Here is a 19,124-nt window from a genome sequence, read left to right on the forward strand (position 1 = left end):
ATTATTATAATTTCTATGGCATTTATTAAATGCCTATTATTTGCTCAACACTAGGGTAGATACAAGGTTATGAGATTAGAGCCGGTCCCTCAACAACACAGGGCTACAATCTGTTTTATCCCCATTTCACAGATGAGAATACTGAGGTAACTGACACAAGATCTCCAGGGGGCCAGTGTCAGGGACTTAAATCAGGTCCTTCAGACTTCTAGTCTCATAATCTTTCTATGAGGCACTACCGCCTCGCTGGGTCTGTGGGATCCTCTGATCCCAGCTCAGTCATATGCCAACTCTACAAAAGTGTAAGCTCTTTGAGGGCAGGGATTGTGTGGTTCTGTATGGGCAGGGTAAGGCCCCAAAGCTGGGTCTGTCCATTATCAGAGACAATCAGGACTGGATTTCTGTCATCCCTCTATGTGCGCAACCTCTGCCTGATAGGATGCCCATTTCCTCTAAGAGTTGACAGCTCAGCCAACGGGCTGATGGGAAGGGGGAAAAGGGAGTTGGGAGTAAAGAGACTGTGGTGAGGATTAGACTGGGGAGATCTATGCTATTAATAATAATTATTATTATTATGGTACTTGTTAAGTGCTTACTATGTGCCAAACACTGTCCTAAGCACTGGGGTAGATACAAGTTATTCAGGTTGGACGCAGTCCTTGTCCCACATGGGGCTCCCAGTTTCAATCTCCATTTTACAGATGAGAAAACTGAAGCACAGAGAAGTGAAATGACTTGGCCAAGGTCACACAGCAGACACATAGTGGAGCTGGGATTAGAACCCATGCTGCTCCCTTCTGCAGTCACAAAGCTGCTAGCCATGTGTTCTTTCCTGCAGCCCCGATAAAATCAGCTAGAGCAAAAGCAGCCCTAGATGAGACTTCCCAAGCGCTTAGTACAGTGCTCTGCACACAGTAAGCGCTCAATAAATACGATTGATGATGATGATGAGACAGTACCTCCTGAACCATCAAGCCTGAGTTCTTGGGGGCTGCTGTTTTCTGATGCTGTGGGGGATGTTTGGACTTCTGGAAAGGGCATGGGACTAGGAATTCAAAAAAAAGGGTTCTGTCCCACCTCTGCCAATGGACTACTGTGTAGTCCTGGACAAACCATTTAACTTAAGCAGTGTGGTCTAGTGGAAATAGCGTAGGACTGGGAGTCATGGGATCTGGATTCTAATTCCGACTCTGCCACTAGTTTGCTCTGTGACATTGGGTAAGGCACACTTGCCAACTTTTTTGTGCCTCTGTGACTCAGTTTCTTCATCTGTAAACTGGGGATTAAATACCTGCTGTCCCTCCTACTTAGACTATGGGCCTCAAGAGAAGCAGCATGGCTTAGAGAAGCAGCATGGCTTAGTGCAAAGAGCACGGGCTTGGGAGTCAGAGTTGTGAGTTCTAATGCCGGCTCCACCACTTATTAGCTGTGTGACTTTGGGCAAGTCACTTCACTTCTCTGTGCCTCATTTACCTCATCTGTAAAATGGGGATTAAGACTGTGAGCCCCATGTGAGACAACCTCATTACCTTGTATCTACCCCAGTGCTTAGAACAGTGCTTGGCACATTGTAAGCACTTAACAAATGCCATCATTATTATGTGGGACAGGAACTGTGTCCAACCTGATTAGCGGGTATCTACCCTAGGGTTTAGTACTGTGCTTGGCACATAGTAATTGCTTGGCAAGTGCAATAACATTAATAATGATAATAATAAATTTTTCTGGGCTTCAGTCTATAAAATGGGAATAATAATAATAGAGCTGTTGAATAGCCTAATAGAAATAGCATTAGCATAGGAGACAAGTGGTCTGAAAGATCCACCTTCTAGACTGTGAGCCCGCTGTTGGGTAGGGACCGTCTCTATATGTTGCCAACTTGTACTTCCCAAGTGCTTAGTATAGTGCTCTGCACACAGTAAGTGCTCAATAAATACGATTGAATGAATGAATCCAGGTTCTAGTCCTAGCTCAACCATTGCCCTGCTGTGTGATCTTGGGTGAGTCACTTAACTTCTCTGAGCCTTGTTTCCCTCACCCGTAAAATAGGGATGAGGTACCTTTTCTCCCTCCTAGACTGTGAGTCCTGGGTAGGACAGAGACTATTTGATCCAACCATTTTATATCCACCTCAGCACATAGTAAATGCTCAATGAAATGTCATTATTATTGTGCTTGCCTCTGTCTACCTCACAATGATGTTGTGCAGATAAAATGAGATCATTGTAAATGCTTTGGACAAGTTAAAGGGCTCTGTAAATACAACACATGCATCTATCTCAATCTCTTTCTCTCTCTCTATATATATATGTGTGTATATGCATATACACATGTGTATATATATATATATATATATATATATATATATATCTAGAGAGAGAGAGAGAGAGACAAAGAGAGAGAGAGATGTTGCTATTTATAGTGTCCCTGTTGAATTTCCTGGACTTGGGACTCTGGTCAGCATTTTTAGGCATAAGTCCAGACTCCAGCAGCTCTCTATATAAAATCTTGGAGAAAGCAAAGGCAATGAGATAGTGGAGGCATCATGGTAGTAGTAGTAAGTAATAATGCTATTTATTGAGCACATATCAGAAAGTGGTGTGGCCTAGTGGAAAAAGCACAGGCCTAGGAGTAAGAGGACCTGGGTCTCATCCTGGCTCTGCCACTTCTGCCTGCTGTAAAATGGGGATTAAGAGAAAGAAGCCCCAAGTGGGACATAGACTGTGTCCAACATGATCAGCTTGTATCTATTCCAGCACTTTGTACAGTGCCTGGTACATAGTAAGCACTTAACAGACATCATAAAAAATATACATGGATGGTGACAGAAGCCCAAGATACGTAGTGTGCCCACAAGGAGCTTGTATTCCAACAGGGGCATGGTTAACAGTGCATGTATAAGCGGTGGAGCCAGGAGCTTGCTTTCAGGGTTTCCCAACTCACATTCGCCCTTTATGTGTGCAGGCCTCCAGAGGCAGGCTGGCTGGGGTGTTCTGTCTGGGTCAGCTTAATCAGAGCCCGGTCCAAGAGGTGGGACTGACATTTCTCCCCTCCTTCTCGGGAATCCAGCCTCGCACTTGGGGTCTTCGACTCTCAGACTTGAGGGTACACTGACAGTCTTCTGCCCCTTCATGCTCTGAATAGCATGATGTTCCCAGAGCCCGTCAGACTGCTCTATGGGAGTGAGTGCTAAAGGTGACCAGCCCAGGGCTCTGAGCAATTTAAAATAGGACTTGGCATAAGACATTTGCCAGCTGCTCCACATTTACCAACCTAGTTACATTTTTTCTTTGGGCTGAGGCATCATAAAGGGCCACTCTTAACCTTATTTGGATTAAAATGTTCACCATTAATACAACAGGGATTCTTTTTTTTTTTAATTTGTATATTTAATTTTTGGTTCACTCTTCAGATTGGAACCAGATGGCTGGAAGGTCCTGTATTCTTTAAACTAATAAGAATTGTTGTCATTATAACACTGGAGAAGAATCAGTTTTGCCTCTACAGGTCAGAATGGTGAGCTAAAACTGTGTCATCCTGGGAGAGATATAGAGGATTTAATCACAGCGAATGTCACCATCAGGGTCAGACTTCCCAGAGAAACTCAAACATGTTTTTATTCCTTTACTAGATTTAATAATGGCAGCCTTCATGAAAAACATCAATTCCAGGCAAGTCCCAAAGACAGAGAGAGAAGTAACTAAGAGCTGTTCCAAGTGACATCTAAGCATTTTTTTTTGGTAAATTGCATTTGTCAAGTGCTTACCATGTACCAAGCACTGTACTGAGTGCTGGGGTACAAGATAATCAGATTAGACAGGGTCCATGTCCCACATGGGACTCACCGTCTTAATCCCCATTTTACAGATGAGGTAAGTGAGGCACAGAGATGTTAAGTGACTTGCCCAAGATCAACCAGGAGACAAGCGATTGAGTCGGGATTAGAACACAGGTTCTCGAACTCCCAAGCCTGAGTTTTTTTCTACTAGTTCAGGCTGCCTCAGCCTCTGGGTGACTGCATTCACCCTTGGAGTTCTGGAAAAGTATTGTGAGACACTAGAACTTCCAGTGAGCTCCCATTAAGGTCATGTTACCTTGGAAAGAGGTGTGGATGGAAGAGGAGTCCCACAACCCCATATCCCAGACCCTCGAAAGAATCCCAGCGGGTCAGAGACAGAGAATTTCCAGCAGGATGAGACTGAGTTTTAAGCCACTGTTTTCCATTCTGAGATCATCCAACCCTGAGCACTTCCCATTCCAGGCCCATTTTTAAAACCGGGCTTGACTATCTACCCTATTGCCACCACCCTACTGAAAACAAGGGTTGAGGGCAGTTGTGAGAATTTCTTTGAAATGGTATTTGGTAAGTACTTACTATGTGCCAGGCACTGTAGTAAACGCCAGAGTAGATACAAAATAATCCGGTTGCATGCAGTCCAAGCCCCACATGGGGTTCGCAGTCTTAATCCCCATTTCACAGATGTGGTAAATGAGGCCAAAAGAAGTGAAGTGACTTGCCCTAGGTCACACAACAGACAAATAGCAGAGCCGGGATTAGAAACCAGGCCCTTCCAGCTCCCAGGCCCCTGCTTCTAGGCCATGCTGCTTCTCTGTGGTGATTTGGTAAATGATAATTTGCCATAGTGATATGATCAAGAACTGGTTTGAAGAGTGTAGGCTAAACATTAAGAGCAGCTGGACCCCTTCCTGAGGACATATTGACTGCCTCGACAGATAAGCAGTGCCAGGCATTGCCGCCTAATGGGCTTTTCATTGGCCAACAGAGATGGTCATGGCTACAGCTCATGGATAGTGAATAATTTCTTCCCACACACCCAAGCAGAGAGATTAGTGCCAATGCGAACTCCTGGCATCCATCTGCTACCAGGGGTGTGGACAATCTATGCTAAATCTGAGCCAATCTATCCGCCAAGTGGATGGAAAAATGCTTGCAGTCGGAGAAAGCATGAGAGAATGAAGAAAGCCTGGATTTCCCAGGGTAGCCAAGATCAGGATGACCATAAATCCTGCATTAGCAGGGACAGTCCTGGATTTGTGTAGGAGGTCCCGGGCAATTGGAAAAAAAATAGACCCACGTCCTACACCAATCCCAGCTGCCCTTGTTTGCTTGCTTTCAATGTGTGGACTTCATCCTCTAAGTTGGAGCTCACTTAGCCTGATATGATTTTAGGTCCCTCAAAATTGTGGGGCTTAATAATAATAATAAATAATGATGGAATAATAATAATAAATAATAATAATGATGGCTTCAAGGCTCTCCATCACCTCGCCCCCTCCTACCTCACCTCCCTTCTCTCCTTCTATAGCCCAGCCCGCACCCTCCACTCCTCTGCCGCTAATCTCATCACAATGCCTCCTTCTCGCCTGTCCTGCCATCAACCCCTGGCCCACGTCATCCCCCTGGCCTGGAATGCCCTCCCTCCCAACATCCGCCAAGCTAGCTCTCTTCCTCCCTTCAAGGTCCTACTGAGAGCTCACCTCCTCCAGGCCTTCCCAGACTGAGCCCCTTCCTTCCTCTCCCCCTCCTCCTCCTCTCCACCCCCCCCGCCTTACCTCCTTCCCTTCCCCACAGCACCTGTATATATGTATATATGTTTGTACATATTTATTACTCTATTTTACTTGTACATATCTATTCTATTTATTTTATTTTGTTAATATGTTTTGTTTTGTTCTCTGTCTCCCCCTTCTAGACTGTGAGCCCACTGTTGGGTAGGGACCGTCTCTATATGTTGCCAACTTGTACTTCCCAAGCACTTAGTACAGTGCTCTGCACACAGTAAGCACTCAATATGATTGATTGATTGATGGCATTTATTAAGCGCTTGCTATGTGCCAAGCACTGTTCTAAGCACTGGGGAGGTTACAAGGTGATCAGGTTGCCCCACAGGGGGCTCACAGTCTTTATCCCCCTTTTACAGATGAGGGAACTGAGGCACAGAGATGTGAAGTGACTTGCCCAAAGTCACACAGCTGACAATTGGTGGAGCCGGGATTTGAACCCATGACCTCTGACTCCAAAGCCCGGGCTCTTTCCACTGAGCCACACTGCTTCTCTTAGAGTAGGCTTGGAGTAGGTCCATCCAACAATGCTGGAGTGTTGTCAGCTCACACTAAGCAGTGTGGCATAGTGGATAGAGCACAGGCCTGGGAGTAAGAAGGTCATGGATTCTAATCCCACCTCCACCACTTGTCTGCTGTGTGCCCTTGAGCAAGTTGCTTCACTTTTCTGGGATTCTGTTCTCTGTCTCCCCCTTTTAGACTGTGAGCCCACTATTGGGTAGGGACTGTCTCTATATGTTGCCAAATTGTACTTCCCAAGCGCTTAGTACAGTGCTCTGCACACAGTAAGCGCTCAATAAATACGATTGATGATGATGATGATGATGGGCTTCAGTTACCTCATCTGTAGAAAGGGTATTGACTCCCTGCAGGACAGGAACTATGCCAAACCTGATTTGCTTGTATCCACCCCAGCGCTTAGTACAGTGCCTTGCACTTAGAAACTGTTTAACAAACACCATAATTATTGTTATTACTATGCTGTTCTTATAACCTCTGAGAGGCAAGAGGATGGCACGGGGGCTTGGAACGAAGCCCTCCCATCCTGGTTTTCAGTGCCAGTAATATTATCGGCCTATAACTTGCTAGAAATCCATGCCCCTGATGGGTTTGGGAAGGGAATGCAAAGTTTTCAAAGCAGTTTTGCCCTGTATGGCCTCATTTTCTGGCCAGCCAAGGGACTTCCCTCCCCAGGAGGGGATGACACTGAGATCTCTTAAGGCATGTCTACCAATGCATTCATTCAGTCAAATTTATTGAGTGCTTACTGTGTGCAGAGCACTGTACTAAACACTTGAGAGAGTATAATACAGCAATAAACAGACACATTCCCTGCCCAAAAATAGCTTGCAGTTTGTTATATTGCACTTTCCCAACTGCCTAGTACAGAGCTCTGCACACAGTAAATACTTAATAAATACAATCGATTACTTGACTGATAATGCTTTAGGCAACATAGCCCATGTCAGCATTTCTATAGAAGGGGTCATAAATAATAATCCCTTAAATTGAAAAAACTCTTTTACCTTTTGTCTCATTTTATCCTCCCAATATCCCTGTGAAGCATAGAGAGACATGCATTATCATCTCATTTTACAGATGGGGAAACTGAGGCCCAGAGAGTTAATGGCAGTGATGCTAGGTAATGATCATGATGATGTGACAATAATAGAGAAGATGATGATGGTTATGGCGGTGAAGATGGGGATGGTGAAGATGGCTATAGGTAGTGATAAAGTGGGATTGATGGTGGTAGTGGCGATGATGATGGTAGTGATAATGTTGATGATGATAATGGTGCAAATAACATTGGGAATTATGATGAAGGTGGTGATGAAGGTGATGATGACAAGAATGAGGATAGAGATGTTGGGGTAGTGGTGGTGCTGGTGAGGTGATCAATCTATGGTAATTATAGAGCACTCCCTGTGTGCAGAGTGCTGTACTAAGCATTTGCGAGAGGACACTATTTGCGAGAGTCTTTTAGACTGTGAGCCCACTGTTGGGTAGGGACTGTCTCTATATGTTGCCAATTTGTACTTCCCAAGCGCTTAGTACAGTGCTCTGCACATAGTAAGTGCTCAATAAATACGATTGATGATGATGATGATGACACTACAACAGAGTTGGGAGACACATTCCCTATCTACAGTGAGCTTACAGTCTAGATGATGAGGGTGAAGTTGAGAATACCGTCATCTCCCTTTCTCCCTTTAGATAAGACCTACAGGGGGTGCCGTCCATTTCATTAATTACCCAAAGGCCACCTTGGAATCCAGTTGCTCTAATGGGTCAACACGGATTGCATACCGATTGAGGTTTTTCTGGCACTCTGATCTTCCGAACATTTCTGCACGATGTGAACAGCAGTTCTCCAATCCTCCTGAGATTGACTTTAGAGGTCAGTTTCTCATAACATTGGACATGCCAAATTTGGGCCAATTTGGTGACATTAAAAAAGCAAAAAGTGAGAGGCGATGCTTAGATTCATTACATGTGACCCATCTTCTAATCATTTTTTCAAGACTATCGGCAGCATTGCTCCTAGATCAAGAAAACTCTGTGGAGGACTGAGGAGGGAGCAACATGGTTGCCATCTTCCTCTGTGTTGCTGAGTCTAGGAAGGGCATCTGGGAATGATGTAGAATCAATCAGTCCATGGTATTTATTGAGCACTTACTATCTGCAGAGCACTGTTCTAAGTACTTGGGAGAACACAATACAAGAGAAATTGGCAGACACATTCCCTGCCCATCCATATTGAGCCTACAGTCTAGAGGAATGTAGAAGGTATGCTAGCTGGGGTAGGGATGAGAGAGGAGGGAGAGAGACCCGGGATCAGGGTGACCTTGACAAGGGTTTCCAGACATTGTAGAGGTGGGAAAGGATCTTTGGTGAACTGGAGTGAGATGAGTAAGACTAGGAGGACCAATCCTAAAAACCAGCCCTCACAAAGCCTTCCCTCTCCTCGGCACCATCATCTGCAATCCTTCCTCTGCCAACCCCACTTCTTCTCTCAGCCTTCGGTCACCACGAGAAAATCCCCCTCTTCTGCCTGCAGGGCCTCAACCACCCCTCCTTCCCTCACTTTTTTTAAATGGTATTTGTTAAGTGCTTACTATGTGCCAGGCACTATACCAAGTGCTAGTGTCTTCTCTTGCCTTCTGCTGTTAAGTCATTTCTGACCCATTGCGACTCCATGGCCACATCTCTCCCAGAATGCCCCTTCTCCATCTGCAATCATTCTGGTAGTGTATCCATAGAGTTTTCTTTGTAAAAATACAGGAGTGGTTTACCATTGCCTTCTTCTGCACAGTAAACCCGAGTCTCAGCCCTCTACTCTCTCCCATGCCGCTGCTGCCCAGCATAGGTGAGTTTTGATTTGTAGCAGATTGCCTTCCACTTGCTAGCCATTGCCCAAGCTAGGAATGGAATGGGTAGGCCTCTGCTTGACTCTCCCTCCCTTAGTCAAGACTGGTAGGGTACTGGAAACTCTCCAGGTGTGATCCTGAGAGGGGGGAGTGCTGGTGTAGATATAAGCAAATCAGGTTGGACTCAGTCCCTGTCCCACACGGGGCATGCAATCTTAATTCCCATTTTACAAATGTGGTAACTGAGGCCCAGAGAACTGAAAAGGCTTGCCCAAAATCACATAGCAGACAAATGGCAGTGCAAGTATTAGAACCCAGGTCCTTCTGACTCACAGATCCATCCTCTTTCCTTTAGGCCATGATGCTTCTCTAGTGTATTACCCAGGGATAATAATAATGATGGTATTTGTTAAGCACTCACTATGTGTCAAGCACTGTTATAAGCGCTAGGATGTTAGCGTAATGTGTTTGTGTGAGCAGGTGAGTGTTCTGGTGCATGGGTGTATAACTGTCTTGGTTTGGGAGCATTATGCTGTTTATGAATCCACAGATGAGTGCAAAAATATTTGAAACCATATGTGATTGCATATGTGTGTAAGAGCAACCACAATCCTGCCTCCTAAGACTACTGTCTCCTGCGCAACATTCACCCTTCATTCCATTTCCACTTATCAGAAGGTTTCAGTGGTCCCCAGAGCCAGCTATTCAATTAGTACAGCAAGAACGTGGGTTAGCCGAAGCCTGTGCATGAACTTCAAACACTTCCTTCCATCCTGTAGATTGCAAGTTCCTTGTGGAAAGGGATCACGTCTACCCACTCTGTTGTACTCTGCCAAGCATTTTGTACAGTGCTCTGCACACAGTATGTGGTCAGTAAATCCCATTGATTGATTAATTGATGGGTATCTATTCTGATGTTCCACCCAGAAAGTAAAGCATGAGGGCATGAGTGAGAGTGTGTGTGTGTGTGCGTGTGTGTGTGTTTTGTATACCTGTCTGGGTCTGCTGGGTATTTGGGTGGGTGAGCCTGAGGTTATAATAATAATAATGGCATTTATTAAGTGCTTACTATATGTAAGGCACTGTTCTAAGCACTGGGGAGGTTACAAGATAATCAGGTGGTCCCACATGGGGCTCACAGTCTTAATCCCCATTTTACAGATGAGGGAACTGGAGGCACAGAGAAGTTAAGTGACTTACTGAAAGTCACACGGCTGACAAGTGGCAGAGCCAGGATTTGAACCCATGACCTCTGACTCCAAAGCCTGAGCTCTTTGAACTGAGCCACGCTGCTTCTCTTATCTGTACCTGTTATCTGTATCTTATCTGTTATCTGTATCTCCATGTGATGTCTGAATGCCTCTCCATCTGTGAGTATCTCTGAGGGTCTCTGGCAAGCCACATCCCTGGTGTCAGAATCAGAGGGAATGAGAATGACATATGTAATGACAAACAGCAGTGAAAAGGAAATTGGAGGACAGAGAAATGGAGAGTCTAATCTAATCCAACACAGTAGACCAGGCAAGAGGCTCACATGACAGAGGGACAGGCCACCCTTGGATGACATTTCGCAGGAGTTATTAAAGGAGAGAGGTCTGTCCCCTTCACCCAGAATGCTGGGAACAGAATCCAAGATGCAATGACTGGCCCTGGGCTCCCCATTTCCCTTGAAGCTGTGTCTGCCAGAGGTCAGCAGGAGTTGACTACCACGGTGCACACAAGAACTCTCCTGGGCAGTGGGGCTGGGAGACCACAGCTGCTCCGAAAACCCGAGGAACAGGATTTCCAGGTCTTGCATTAGAGTGGTGTCACAACACATACCCACCATTGCCTCCTTCACAGCATTCACCCTTGTTTCCACATCCACATTCAAGCGGTTCCAATGGGCAAAAGCTGTCCGATTTGGCACCATTAGGATATGGGTTTAGGAGAAACCCTTGCACAAACCACCAGCATTTCCTTCCCTTCAATATCTTTTTTTTAATGGTATTTGTTAAGTGCTTACTATGTGTTCAGTGCTGGGGTAGGTATGAGCTAATCAGGTCGGACACATTCCCTGTCCCACATGGGGCTCAGTCTTAATCCCCATTTTACAGATGTGGTAACTGAGGCACAGAGACGTTAAGTGATTTCCCCAAGGTCACCCAGCAGAGAAGTGGCACTGCTGGGATTAGAACCCAGGTCCTCTGTTTCCCAGGCCCATGCTCGTTCCCCTGAGCCACGTTGCTTCCCTGTTCTGGCACTTCACCCAAGAAGACCTAGTGTACAGGAAGAGCAGAAATTCCTTAAAGAACCCGGACTAAATGACTTCAACAGGTTGAACAACTTGCCCAAGGTCACCCCTGGCAGATCTGTTCATGATGATTATAATGATATGACAGAGGTCTTTAAACAAGAGTTAAGTAAAAAGAAATATGGCATGAGAGAATAGACAGTCCCTGAGTGGTGATAATTTGACCTATGCCTGGCCCTGAAAACATTTCAAAATTTTTATCTAGTTTCAGCTTTACAACATATCCATTTTGACTTTACCCACCAGATTGATTATCTATACCCCTTGCTATCTATTCTATTTTAAGAGCTCCCATTATCTGTCTGTCCTCTCCCACTTTGATTGTCAGCCTCTAGTGGAATTAGGGCTGAGTCTAAATTCATAAATTTTGCATCCACATCAAAGCTTAGTGCAGTATTCACTACAAAGCAAGCCCTTCACAAATGTCATTACTACTACTACTGCTACGACTACTAACAACTATTGCTACCACTATTATTTCTTCTACAATTATCACTACTACTAAACTACTGTCCTTGAGTTTTATGCAGTTTAGTATTTTAATATTCATCACTCCTGATGTGTCTATCTCCAATTCCCTCTCCCCCAACTTAGATTGTTTCATAGATTGTGAGACTTGCCCTTCAGAAGTGGGACCATGGCTAAATTCCCACCTGTGTATTCTTTCCCAGTATTTAGTACAGTGCTATGAACATACTACTACTATTACTACTACTAATAATAATGGTATTTCAGCACTTACTATGTGCCAGGCACTGTACTAAGTCCTACTACTGCTACTACCACCACCAAATGTGGTATACGAAGCTCAGCTCACCGTAGAGCTTGCCCATCTCACTTTGGTTTGGGGGGCTGTACTGGGGGAAAAGATTTCCTCTGACAGCCCTGTTCATTCATTCATTCAGTCGTATTTATTGAACATTCACTAAGTGTTTGGGAGAGTTCAGTGTGTCCTCACGGCTGGTTTTGGTACTCGAAGTCAACCATCATGGGACTTCCCAGACAAACACAGTTTTTGGTAGAGGAGATGAGAGGTGGAGAAGGAGGGAGGCCACTGGACGCTTCGCTGAACACAATGCTGACCATCCCTCCCATGAGGCCAATTCTACAAATTTCCAGAGTGCCCTGAGGCAATAGTCCACAGCTATAATCAGCAGAGGGAGGAGGTTCCAAGGCCCCCATGACCCCTAGATATATGATTCCTGATTGCACTACACAATCTGGAAGAATAATAATAATAATAATAATGATGGCATTTGTTAAGCACTTACTATGTGCAAACACTGTTCTAAGTGCTGGGGGGATACAACGTAATCAGGTTGTCCCCACGTGGGGCTCACAGTCTTCATCCCCATTTTACAGATGAGGGAACTGAGGCACAGAGAAGTGAAGTGACTTGTCCAAGGTCACATGGCAGACAAGTGGAGGAGCTGGGATTAGAACCCATGACCTCTGACTCCCAAGCCTGGGCTCTTTCCACTGAGCCATGTTGCTTCTTCATTGGAACAGTTCCAATCAACTGACAGACAATGACTCTTCCCACCTTCAAGTCTTAATGAAGGCACATCTCTTCCAAGAGGCCTTCACTGACTAAGCCCTCCTTTCCTCTTCTCCCTCTCCTTTCTGCGTCACCCTGACTTGCACCCTTTATTCATTCTCCCTCCCAGCCCCACAGCACTTATGTATATATCTGAAAGTTATTTATTTATACCAATGACTGTCTCTCCCTCTAGACTGTAAGCTCGTTGTAAGCAGGGAATGTGTCCATTTAGTGTTACGTTGTACTCTCCTATGCACTCATACAGTGTTGTGCACTCAGTAAATGTGATTGAATGAATAAATGAATGAATCAGTCAATCAATGGTGCTTATCAAGTGCAGAGCACTGGACTAAGTGCTTCAGTAAGTACAGTGCAAATGATTTGGTAGACCCCATTCCAAAAGGAGCTTACAGTCTAGATAGGAAGACAGACATTGTTATTATAATTATTAGTGATAATAATAATAATTGTGTTGCTTGTTAAGCTCTTACTAAGTGCCTGGCATTTAGTAAAGTGCCTGGGGTGGTTACAAGACTCACAGTCTATGTTTAAATTGCTGATAAGGGAAAATGGAAGAGTATAAGGAATTATACATAAACGCTGTGGGACTGAGGGTAGAGTGAATATCAAGAGTTTAAAGGATACAGATCCAAGTGCAGAAGTGATGCAATGGGAGTGGAAATAGGGGAAATGAGGACTTAGTTCAGGAAGGCCTCTTGGAGGAGATGTCATTTTAGTAGTCATAATTTATGTCCCCAACAATAACCCAGGGAGAAGAATGATAAGCCTGGGAACTTTGCAGCTGTCAAGTTCATTGTTAGCTAAATATGTTCAAGATTTGTTTTAATAGTATTCGTTAAGCACTTACTATGTGCCAGGCACTGTATTAAGCACGGGGGTAGATATAAGTTACTCAGGCTGGACATTGTCCCTATACCACATGAGGCTCACATTCTTAATCCCCATTTTACAGATGAGGTAACTGAGGCCCAGAGAAGTTAAGTGACTTGCCCAAGGTCACACACCAGACAAGTGGCAGAGCTGGGATTAGAACCAAGGTTGTCTAACTCTCAGGCCCATGCTCTAGTCATTAGGCCATGCTGCATGTCTAATTCCCCTTCACCACCCAGATCCAAGACCCCTCCCAAAGACAGACTTCTGGTAAACCATTGGTTGAAATGGGTGAATTGGGTCAGAAGGTACTCTGTCAGAATGCAGTGGCCTGTTTGGGATGTGTACAGTGCCCTTCCTTAATGCCTTCTCCAGAAGACCCACTGGAAGGCATGGAAGACGAGTAAGTAAGTCAGAAGCCACGGGGTGTCACAGCCCTCCAGCTGTGCTGCCCATTTCAGGTAGGAATTTTGACTGAGATGAACCTGGGTGGTGGCCCCTCCTGGCTCTGAGGCTCTGATTCTTTCCACCCCTCCCGGTTTCTAAGTGGAAAGTGGGAAACGTCTGACCCACACCATCTGTTTGCCTCATTCGGCCCTGCGTTCCAATCTCTCTGGAGCAGAGGCCTTGGCTGCAGCCAGCAATAAAATTCCGGAGATTGTAAAGTGAGGGGTTACTTGCAAGAAAAGATTAAGATAAGGCTTTGTAATTTTGTCTTCACACACACACACAAACCCTCTCGGTGCTACTCTGAATATCATTTTGGAATGCCTACAGAGCTTTCAGGTAAACAGAGGACAGAGAGAGCATTTATATATTTACTCCACAAAAAGGCTGTTGGTTGTCCTGGAATCCCTGACTCACTCGCAGTGCTGTAAGCAAGTTGGTGTAGGAGAGAAGGCTGGAGGAGGGGAAAACACTGATAGAAGGCTGGTCTTCCGCTCGCATCATTTGAACTGTAATTAGCTGGCAGCAGACGACCACTTCAAACTGACAGAGTTCGGCAAAGACTCTTGCCATATCAATTCCATCTGCAGCACACGCTTGGGATGGACACAGACCCCCACATGGAGAGGGAAAGAAAGGCTGAAACCCCTGTAGTCCTACAGTTTCCACGTAGACTCCTTGAATTCAACATGCCTTACAACATGCTTTGTTGTCTGTCTCCCCTTACTAGGCTGTGAGCCCGTTGTTGGATAGGGACCATCTCTATATGTTGCCCTCTTGTACTTCCCAAGCACTTAGTACAGTGCTCTGCACATAGTAAGCGCTCAATAAATACAATGAATAAATGAATGTCCAAGAAGGCAGTCCCAAGCCTCCTCTTCACCCATCATATGATCTGTCCATCAGTCTGGCCTATAGGAGGACTTTCAGTTCTGTGTATGGAGCTCTGTACTAAGGACTTGGAAAAGTACAATATAATAGACTTAGTAGACTCACAGGACCTGGGATGAGAGGCCAGGGCTAGAAAAGCCAAAAGTACAGGACAGTTGGAGACGGAGGAGTGAGTATAGGAGAGGGAGATCTATGGAGGGTTTCGAAGGTCTATTATAATTCCTCTCATCCCACATGAGAAAGAAGTTGGGAACTAGCCTCTAGGCCTTGTATGGCAACTAGCATGCTGATCCCATGACTCACCCCCAATTCTTCTCCATGCTCTACCAGTAAATCTTCCCATATTTCCCATAATCCTGCCGTCTTATAACTCTTCTCAGACTGTGAGCCCGTTGTTGGGTAGGGATTGTCTCTGTTGCTGAATTGTACTTTCCAAGTGCTTAGTACAGTGCTCTGCACACAGTACTCAATAAATACAATTGAATGAATGGAGTTCGCTCTCTGCTACTCTCCCATCCTTCCCAGCAGTATTCTCAGAGGAGGTTTCCTCCCTCCCCTCAAGTTCTACTCTGGCCACCTGTGCTTCTGACCCCATTCCCTCTCATCTCATGAAATCTCTCGCTCCGTCCCTTCTCCCCTCCTTAACTTCCATCTTCAACCACTCACTCTCCACTGGTTCCTTCCCCTCTGCCTTCAAACATGCCCATGTCTCTCCCATCCTAAAAAAACCCTCTCTTGACCCCACCTCACCTTCTAGTTATCGCACCATCTCCCTCCTACCATTCCTTTCCAAACTCCTTGAATGAGTTGTCTACACGCGCTACCTCGAATTCCTCAACACCAACTCTCTCCTCAGCCCCCTCCAGTCTGGCTTCCGTCCCCTACATTCCACAGAAACTGCCCTCTCAAAGGTCACCAATGACCTCCTGCTTGACAAATCCAACGGCTCATACTCTATCCTAATCTTCCTCGACCGCTCAGCTGCCTTCGACACTGGGGACCACCCCCTTCTCCTCAACACGCTATCCAACCTTGGCTTCACAGACTCCGTCCTCTCCTGGTTCTCCTCTTATCTCTCCAGTCGTTCATTCTCAGTCTCTTTTGCAGGCTCCTCCTCCCCCTCCCATCCCCTTACTGTGGGGGTTCCTCAAGGTTCAGTTCTTGGTCCCCTTCTGTTCTCGATCTACAGTCACTCCCTTGGTGACCTCATTCGCTCCCACGGCTTCAACTATCATCTCTATGCTGATGACACCCAAATCTACACTCTGCCCTTGCTCTCTCCCCCTCCCTCTGGGCTCGCATCTCTTCCTGGCTTCAGGACATCTCCATCTGGATGTCTACCCGCCACCTAAAACTCAACATGTCCAAGACTGAACTCCTTGTCTTCCCTCCCAAACCCTGCCCTCTCCCTGACTTTCCCATCACTGTTGACGGCACTACCATCCTTCCCGTCTCACAAGCCCGCAACCTTGGTGTCATCCTCGACTCCGCTCTCTCATTCACCCCTCACATCCAAGCCGTCACCAAAACCTGCCGGTCTCAGCTCCGCAACATTGCCAAGATTCGCCCTTTGCTCTCCATCCAAACCGCTAGCCTGCTCGTTCAAGCTCTCATCCTATCCCGTCTGGACTACTGCATCAGCCTCCTCTCCGATCTCCCATCCTCTTGTTTCTCTCCACTTCAATCCATACTTCACACCGCTGCCTGGATTGTCTTTGTCCAGAAACGCTCTGGGCATGTTACTCCCCTCCTCAAAAATCTCCAGTGGCTACCAATCAACCTGCACATCAGGCAGAAACTCCTCACCCTCGGCTTCAAGGCTCTTCATCACCTCGCCCCTTCCTACCTCACCTCCCTTCTCTCCTTCTACAGCCCAGCCCGCACCCTCCGCTCCTCTGCTGCTAATCTCCTCACCGTGCCTCGTTCTTGCCTGTCCGGCCGTCGACCCCCGGCCCACGTCATCCCCCGGGCCTGGAATGCCCTCCCTATGCCCATCCACCAAGCTAGCTCTCTTCCTCCCTTCAAGGCCCTACTGAGAGTTCACCTCCTCCAGGAGGCCTTCCCATACTGAGCCCCCTTCTTCCTCTCCTCCTCCTCCCCCTCTCCATCCCCCTGTCTTACCTCCTTCCCTTCCCCACAACTCCTGTATATATGTTTGTACATATTTATTACTCTATTAATTTTACTTGTACATATCTATTCTATTTATTTTATTTTGTTGATATGTTTTGTTTTGTTCTCTGTCTCCCCCTTCTAGACTGTGAGCCCACTGTTGGGTAGGGACCATCTCTATATGTTGCCAACTTGTACTTCCCAAGAGCTTAGTACAGTGCTCTGCACACAGTAAGTGCTCAATAAATACGATTGATTTATTGGAGTTGGGAAATGGTCTCTAGGCCTTTATAATAATAATAGTTATGGTATTTGTTAAGAGCTTACTCTATGCCAAACACTGTTCTAAACGCTGGGGTAATCAGGTTGTCCCACTGGGTCTCACAGTCTTAATCCCCATTTTACAGATGAGGTAACTGAGGAACAGAGAAGTTAAATGGTTTGCCCAAGGTCACACAGCAAAAGTGGTGGAGCTGGGATTAGAACACATGTTCTCTGAGTCCCAAACCCGTGCTCCTTCCACAGAGACTAGCATTTTGATCCCATGACTTACCCCCATCTTTCTCCACCTTCCATCAGGAAATTTTTCCATATTTCCCATAATTCTCCAGTAAGAAACAGCACCTCCTTGATTGGGAATCGTATATGCCCAGTGCTCATATAACACAGGAGTTGCATTCTGGTAAAGAGAGCTGGCATTGTAGTGCCCGTCCCGTCTCCAAAACTACATGTGCTTAGTACAGTGCTCTGCACACAGTAAGCACCAAGTAGATGGGATTGAATGAATGCATATGTTCATGTTTCCTATGACACCATGTCACATTGTATCCAGACAGGCACAAGCTATCAGAACATTCCCCAATTCTATCCAAAACATATAGTGAAAACATGTGCTCTGGCAGAGCTCAAAGTTCTCAATTCCAGGCCTTAAACCATAGCGGCCTTCCTCCTAAATATTCTTTCCCCATCCCCTTTCTTAACTCTTGCATTAGTATTTAGTAAGTGCTTACTGTGTGCAGAGCACTGTACTCAGCGATTAATTTTCCCAGTTAATTTCACAATCCTTTAAAATTTCTGCAACCAGTTCCAACCATTCCTATGAGAACTGAACTAAGTAAAACTTTCAGAAAGCTAAAAATATAATCAACTCAACTTTTCCATCGTCATTATCATCATTACTCCTATCATTTTCAGCATCAGAATCATTATCACTGCTATCATCTTCATAATCATCATGACACCATGTCTCACCATCTTCTTCGTCAACATTATTCTCACTACCAAATATTTGTATTTACCGCTAGTGCTATGGGTGCTAATTCTGAAATGTGTTGCCATGGTATTCACAGGTTCTGGGTGCAGGTACCAATTTTTTGGGGGGGAATGGAAACAGAATCACTCATCCCATTTTATGAGATGGTGGCTTCCTTTACAAACAGAGTGAAAGGTTATCATGTAGCTTCTCCAACTCACATGCTTAATCAGGTGCAGTGAATATATATGTACATTCATATTCACTGCAACTGTGTATTTATATGTGTAATAATAATAATGGCATTTATTAAATGCTTACTGTGTGCACAGCACTGTTCTAAGCACTGGGGAGGTTACAAGGAGATCAGGTTGTCCCACGGGGGGCTCACAGTCTTCATCCCCATTTTCCAAATGAGGGAACTGAGGCCTAGAGAAGTGAAATGACTTGCCCAAGGTCACACTGCAGACAAGTGGCGGGGCCGGGATTTGCCAGTTGTTGGGTAGGGAACGTCTCTATATGTCGCCAACTTGGACTTTCCAAGCGCTTAGGTATGTATGTGTGCATGTGTAGTTGTCCTTCATACTCACCATTTATATTTGTATGTGTGTGTATATAACAATGATGGTATTTGTTAAGCACTTACTATTCATTCATTCAATCAGATTCATTGAGCACTTACTGTGTGCAGAGCACCGTACTAAGCACTTGGGAAGTACAAGTTGGCAACATTTAGAGACGGTC

At 45.5% G+C, this 19,124-nt stretch overlaps 1 non-coding gene across 1 annotated transcript; it reads right to left on the bottom strand.

The window, feature by feature from the left end:
- Positions 1 to 8,963: 8,963 nt before the first annotated feature.
- Positions 8,964 to 9,101, bottom strand: LOC119933944. Its single transcript, XR_005452810.1, has one exon. It is a non-coding gene; the product is annotated as a small nucleolar RNA SNORA7 (small nucleolar RNA).
- Positions 9,102 to 19,124: the final 10,023 nt, after the last annotated feature.

Source organism: Tachyglossus aculeatus, chromosome 10, assembly GCF_015852505.1.
Source record: "Tachyglossus aculeatus isolate mTacAcu1 chromosome 10, mTacAcu1.pri, whole genome shotgun sequence".
NCBI lineage: Eukaryota > Metazoa > Chordata > Mammalia > Monotremata > Tachyglossidae > Tachyglossus > Tachyglossus aculeatus.